The sequence below is a fragment of the Colobus angolensis genome, unplaced genomic scaffold (genome assembly GCF_000951035.1).
Source record: "Colobus angolensis palliatus isolate OR3802 unplaced genomic scaffold, Cang.pa_1.0 Scaffold93, whole genome shotgun sequence".
Taxonomy (NCBI): Eukaryota; Metazoa; Chordata; class Mammalia; order Primates; family Cercopithecidae; genus Colobus; species Colobus angolensis.
Window position 1 is genome coordinate 3,634,817 of NW_012123265.1, and position 7,577 is coordinate 3,642,393.

The following is a 7,577-nucleotide window of genomic DNA, read 5'->3' on the forward strand; positions in this document are numbered from 1 at the left end:
CCCCTCTGCGCACAGCCAGCCAGACACCCACACAGCGGCAGGCGGGGCAGGGTGGCGAGGAGGCCGGGAAATGCGGGAGGCTGGCGCTCCAGCCAGATGTGTGAAGAGGACACACAGGCGTGTGTAGGGAATGACACAGGGACGCAAGTGGGGAGCCACTGACACGTGCAGAGAAGGGTAGACAAACGAGGTGTCAGGGAAGACAGCCAGACAGATTGGACCAAGGCTAGACTGGGCATTTGAGCAGGGGACCCCTGTCACGGGCAAAGGGTGGGTTGGAGAGGGAGACCGACCCAGCGTGGCTGAGCCGCTGGAAGGGGCAGGCGAGCCTGGCAGGGCTTCCCGCTCGCGGTTGCTGGCAGGTGAGTTTTGGGATGCCAGCTAGGCCTGGCCGAAACCTTCCCTCGGAGCCACCAGCAGGCCTGTTTCCTTCACCCCCTCACCCTCCCTGTGTCCCCGTTCCCCTCTGCCCAAACCTCAGGGCATAGAGCTCAGCCCTGGCAGGTGGAAGCTTGCCCCGAGGGGATGCCTGGCTCAGGCCGGGATTCCAGGCTTCCAGGACCTGCTCTGTCCTCACCCTACTTTGGGGCCTTGGATGAATCCCAGCCCGTATCTCAGAACCTCCATGTCCTCATTAGGATATTGCTCCCAGTGATTGCACCCCTGCTCTGTTGGGGTGTTCACCAGCATGGAGAAGTTATTTATTTAACCTCTGCCACTTGCCTGGGAGCGCCAGGAGGGCAGTGTCTGGGTAGGGCTGCAGGGGTCTGCACAGAGTGGGCACTCAGTGAATTTGCTCCAGGAACTGATGAACTGTGTTGTTGGTGATACTCTCTGAACCACTACTGTTGATGAGGAAATGGGGCTTAGGAGGCAAGGGGAGTCAAAAGCTGGGTTTATTTCAAAACCCAAAGGCTTGTCACTGGCCGGAAAGTGGTTCTCAAAAATAAAGCATGGTGACAAAGGGCTGAACATGTTGATGCTAAACCTTGGGGAAGCAGTGAAGCCATGGGGATGGTGTGGAAGGGAAAGTTGGCCAGGGACTGGCCCTGCAGGGAGGATGGGGCAGAGCAGGCTCCAGCGGAGAAAACAAACCTCACTCCACCCCAGTCCTGCCAGTCATCACGTCTTGGGCTTCCCTGGGGCCAGGCAGGGGAAGCTTTGTGGTCTAGGGCTTGGGTGCCTGAGGACATCTCCCAGCCTCCTCTGGTAACTGTTTGTTCTGAGCTCTGCTCCCTGCACTGCTTACCCCACCCCTCCTGCAGACTGGGGCTGTCATGGGGGCATCAGCTCTGAGTAAGGGATGAGGCTAGAATAAAGGGAAACAATTGTCAGAGAACCGAAGAAGGAGACCTGAGAGACTCTTTGTCCAACCTCATGCATTTATTTTATGAATGAGCAAATGAAGGATCAGAGAAAGGAGGGGATAGGCTAGGGTCAAAGAGCTAGGATTGGAGGCTTTATGACTCCCAAGCGAGGGCTGTGCCCACGGTATAACCTTGATCTCTCTGAGGACACCAGCTGACTGTTCCAGGATGGATATTCTAGTTGTTGAATGGTTTTACCTGTAAGCTGCCCCCTTTGGCAAGACTCTGTGTGTGTGTGTGTGTGTGTGTGTGTGTGTGTGTGTGTGTGTGTGTATGTGTGTTGTGGTGGGGGTGAGGGGGCTGGGGGTAAGTGTGTGTGGCACACTTTGAATGAGTCCTTGCGGAGGGTCCTAGCCCTAAAGAGGTCATTCCCCTCCACTCTCCTATTTGTAAATCACTGGCCTGGCAAATCTGGCTTGCTCCTCAGACTGGAACCCAGGACTGTTTTCCAGTGGTGTTGGGTATAGCTTCCGGGAGCTGGCTTATGACAGCGTGTCTACCAATCTCTATGTGTCTATATATCCATCCACAAATATATATTAGTGTAGGGCACTTGGAAAACACCAAAAGGAGAAAGAAGAAAAGAAAAACCAGTCATTGTGAATATTGAGGTTTCCTGTTTTCCTTTCTTTTTACTTGTGTAACTCTATAAGTGTCCTTAAATGGAGTGAGCTTGCTGACTGATATCTCCTCTCCTATGTCACACTTCTAGTGGCTACCTAGCATGGGATCAGATGGTTGTATTGCACATATTTTTTTAAGCAATTCCCTATTTCTGGGCATTTAGTTTGTTTCCATATTTTGTACTTCTACACAGCACTGCAATAGACATCTTCATGGGGAGGCTTGTGCATGCCCATGACTATTCTTTATGTCTCTAGGTAGGTCATAGTTTTGAGGCTTTCTTCCTTGTAGGGTCAGGTTTGCAGAAGGGACATCTACTGGGTACCAGGGAGGCACAGTGGTGTTTAGTGTTTGCTTGGCCCAGGGATAGGTAGGGATGCTGGAGGGAGGAGTCTGAGGGAAATCAGGAAGTGAGATCTCAGGACAGTGAGATGCCCAGAGAGTCCTCAAGTGCTGGGCTTTGGGGCTTGCCCTAGAGTGTGCTTCATGTTACCCCAGCTGTTCACAGGGAATCCCAAGAAATGTCTTTTCTGTTTGCAAAGAACAGGATCCATGATGTCATTCATCCCAAACAGAGCCCATGGCATGGAGATGTTGGAGGGGTGTCTTGAGCCTGATCAGCTCGTACCTCCCTACCATCCTTCCTTCTTTGAAATGTCTTTGCTTTAGCCCCTTACAAATTACCCAGTCTCATATATTCCTTTATAGTAATGTAAGAACTGTTTAACACAGCCAGGCTGCCCCTTCTGTCTCCCCTTAGGAGGAAAGCCTCTCTTCTAGGACCCTGGGCTAGGTCTCCAGGAGCTGAAGTATAAAAGGCAGCCTCTCCTCTCCTATCTCCAAGGGCCTTTCTGGAGCAACTTATTTCTGGGGCTTCTTGAAGGTCTGTATTCAGGGTAGAGCTTATTTCAGGGTAAGTGGTTGAGGGCTGAGCAGGGACTGGGTATAGAACTTTCTTTCCTGCCCCCAGCCCAGTCCTGGCATCTCCTTAGAGAGGCCTGACAATGAGTTAGTCATGCTACCTGCAGCATTTAATTCCATCCTTCCAACATCCTGAGGAGGTGGGTAATATTTTCTTTATATTTCACATGCAACAGTGACGTTTATGGCACTCGAGTAACTTGCTCAAGGACACATAGCTAATTAGGAGCACAACCCAGATTTCTACCTAAACCTGCCCCAAACAAGTTAGGCCAACCTGATGCAGCCAGGTGGGTGGTGTTGCTAGTCACCAAAGAACAGAACGCTAGAAGGGAATCAAATGTGAGAAAGGAGAATATGAGTTTGATTATACACATGTTCAATTTCAGGAGTCATCGGCAGGCAGCAGAACTCTGAGAGGAGTCCAGGTCACAAAGACAATCTAAGGACTGAACCCTAAGCCTAGGCAGAACTGATTGATCCATCCATCCACCCACCTATCCATCCATCATCTATCCTCCTATGAGTCCACTTATCCTTTCTCCATCTTCCTATGACCTATCCATTTATCTATCCATTCACCCATCTGTCCTCCCACTTACCCACCTAGGCCTCCTCCCATCTTTCAATCCTTCCTTCCTTCCTTCCTTCCTTCCTTCCTTCCTTCCTTCCTTCCTTCCTTCCTTCCTTCCTTCTCTTCCTCTATTCTAACCACCTCCCCACCCTCCTATGCATGCATTTATTCTTCCTCCCATTCCCTCACTCCTCATCTATCCATTCAAACTCCCATCACCCATAAACTTACCCCATTTGCATCTATCCACCCATATGTCCCATGCATACTTACTGATGCTCACTACAGGCCAAGAACTCTGCTGTGAACTGATAGAAAAAAAAGGATATGGAAAACAAGGTCCCTGCCCTCTAGGAGCTGACAATGTGTTAAAAGAAGCAGATGTATAAACAAATGATCCCAGAACAATATATTTTCTGTGCCAGATGTGTGCTCAAAGAAAGAACATTTAACCCAATCTGTGGAGGTCAGAAAAGGTTTCTTTGAGTGTGTGTTTCTTGAGTTGAGGTTAAAGTTCAATCAAGATTTCATCAGATGAATGGGATGCAGTGAGTGAGATGTTCCAGGAGACGGAAGAGCTTATGTGTACAGTGATGGAATAGGTGTTGAGGGACCAAGGTGATTCCAGGGACACAGGTAACTCGGAGCATTGGGAGCAAAGTTGAGTGTGAATGAATGGTGTGTTATGAGGAAAGACAGGAAAGGCAGGTCGTAAAAGGCGTTGAATGACAGGGTGAAGGCCTTGGGAGCCATGTAAGGGCTTTAAGAGGGGTGGCATGGTCAGGTTGTTTTAGAAAGATCTCTCTGCTGCATGGAAGATAAGTTGGGGTATGTGGATGCAGCGGGGATCAAATGGTCCAGGCTCTGAAGAGTGAGGACTTAGGATTCTCTGAGTCCAGCCTCTGGGGTCAGCCCAGGCCCCCACATTTGGCCTGGACCCAAAACCACTTCCTTTGCCAAGGCCGAAGTCAGGTCAGCTGGGCTGAGATTGTGGGCATGAGGAAGGTTCTGGGGCTATTTTCAGTGACGTACAGTACTGAAGGGCTTTAATCTATGGTTGTCCCTCTTCTGATCTAGGATCCAAAGTCCATTGCCACCAACTTTAATCAATTTCTCACTGGCTTCTCTGTCAAGGTCACCACAGAGTCTCTCAGTTCCATGCTCCACTTTTCTGCCTCTACAATTTGCAGCCACCAAAACCCATTAATTTCCCATCAGTCATGCCATGATGTTTCTTCTAACCCTGTGAAATCTCCACCCTGGTGATTTGCAAGTGACACCTGATGGTGTATAGCCTAGGTGGAGCTGCTACAGCGAGTCAGACATGACCCTAGCCCTCAAAAAACTAGCGGGGGCGGCGGGCGGAAGACAGATGTCCCATTGGCTTGGACAGATGTACCAAGGAACACTGGTGTGTGGAAGGGGAGGCTGCTCAGGCTGCAGAGACTTGGGTGGGCTTGGGCTCAAGTCTTTGCTCTGCCACACTGAATGTGTGACCTTGCGCAAGTCACTTGACTTCTTCAGAGCCTCCATTTGTCATGTGTGGAATGGGAAAAATAACATCGACTTATCTTCATTTAGATTTATTTATTTTTTAGAGACAGGGTCTTGCAATGCTGCCTAGGCTGGTCTTGAACTCCTTGTCTCAAGCAATCCTCCTGCCTCAGCCTCCCAAGTTGCTGGGATTATAGGTGTGAGCCACTGTCCCTGGCTTAGATTTTTATTTTTTTGGTAGTAACTAGTAGGAACCAACTTGGGCCATTTTAACAAAACCTGGAGAATTTACTAGAACTCAAGTCTGGGCTTTTGGAGGCCTTGGAGTGAGAACCAGAGAAACAGACAGGAACCTAGGAAAGACTCTGCCTCTTGTCTCTGTGCCCCTCTGCTTAATCACTTAATTTTTTTTTTTTCTCCCTGCAGATCTTCTTTTTCCATTATTTTGTAAAAAAAAAAAAAAAAAGCCTTCACTGCAGCTTGAGAATGAGTTTACAGTTCCTCAATTCTAGCCACAGGCAGGACTAACTGGCCGTCTTTTAACCATAAGTCCAAATTCCCAGGAAATAATCTAATTAGTGGAACTGCACCCCTGGTCCAATTAACTGTGACCAAAGGATGGGATCAGGTAGCACAAATATGGCAGCTTGTGGACATGGGCATTCATCGTTCTCAGAAAAGGTGGGACTCATGAGCCTGGCAAAAACCTGGAAGGTGTTCCCTATGTCCTCACAGGTTTGTTGGTAAGATTAAATAGGATAACGGATGTAAGCATTTGGCACAGTGCCTTGTATATACTAAGGGCTCCATAAATGGTAGCTGCTGTTATTCATTCATTGCTCTATTTAATAAGCATTTATTGAGTGCCTGGTTATACTGGATCCCGCAGTAAGTCCTGAGGATGAGAAAGATGAGATGACACAGACAGAGCCTGAAAATTGAGAGTAATTCAAGTAAAGCTATTTCAGAGGGTTGTCAGGATTGAATGTAATAATACATGCAAAGTGTTTAGTACAGTTCCTGACACACAATAACGTCTCAATAAATGTTGCCTACCCAAGTTGAATGTCTATTTGTACAAGAGCAAAGGAAAAACATTTCTTATGCCTTTTCTATTTGCTTGTTGCTCCCCTGGCCACAGGACTAAGACATCTTTGGTTACAAAAATAGATTTCAGTCTTCAAAATAATGTCAGTTGCCAGACGGACAGTTTTTGGATGTTGCATTTGAGTCTAATTTAAAAGTTTAGACAAATAATGTTGGCATCTCCTGAACTCAAGCACTTACATGAATTATTAACAAGAGTTAATGCAGATTAAAAATACCCACGTGCAACCTGTGATCATCTTTATTTTCTTGACCAAGAATGAATGAACCTGAACGTCTACAGGAGAGTAAACTGTGGTACAGTCACAGGATGAGAACATTCCACAGCAATGAAAGTGAACACATTACAACTACAAGCAAACATACGAATGACTTACAAACACAGGGTTGAGCTAAAGAAGCCACATGCTGTATGATTCCATTTATATAGAGTTCCAAAGCAGGAAAAGCAGATCTATGGTATTAGAGTCCAAGCAGTATTTACCTTTGGGGCAAGGTAGTGGCTGGGAGTCGGGGACTTGCTGGTAATGCTGTTTCTTGATCTGGGTGCTGGGTACACAGGTGCATTTTATTTGTGAAAATTGACAGAACAGTACACTTCTGTGCATTTTAATGTATGTATGTTATACTTTAATTTTCTAAAAAGAGTGTCTTATCTTTATGCATTTGCCCAGCCGAGGCAAGAGAGTTAGGCTTCCAGCTTGAAGATGGAGGAGGACTTTGGGTTTCCAGGCAGAAGGGGCAAAGGGGAAGGAACTAATATTTATTCAGTCTATGGGAGAACTTTCTTTCCAGGCTTAGTAACAAAAATAGTTTCATTTTTTCCAGAAACAGTTTTTACTCTTTTTGTTTATTTTAAACTATTGCTTGAATCACTCCCTGATTAAAAAAAAAAAAGTGGAGGTGAATGTATGTTTCCTTTGCCTCTGTTTACTCACTTGTTAAAGAAAACATTATACTATGTATGCATTTTTGGAAGAAGATGGTGTATAAATAAACAAAATGGTGCAAAAAGCATTTGTAGAAAACCTATGTGTGTGAGAGACATTTCCACAGTTCATTTCAGAAGACAAAGGGGAAAAGGCCATGGTTCAGGAGGGGTAGTAACTGGCCTGGCCCCTAGTAGGTACCCAGTACTCTTGTGAAACATTGGTCAGCAGGGGCATAGGGAGGGCACGCAGGGGGCCATGTGAGGCCTCTGCCTCTTTTAAGTTCCAGAAAGCACAGAGTTGTTCTGGACTGGCTTGGGCTCTGGGTCTAGAGGATTTGAAGACCTGAGTTCAAATCCCCCTTCTGCCATTTACCTGCTGTGTGTTCTGGAACAAGTCATTTGTCCTTCCAGAATGTCATTCCAGCAGACGAGGTCACCCTCATGCATTTCCTGGGACCTGGGTCTCCTTGGCAGCATCTCTAGCCTGCTGTCCCTGCTGCTGAAGTGGCCAGTGCAGTGTAACTGGGGACTTTCAACCATGCCTACCTCCCTCCCTCCC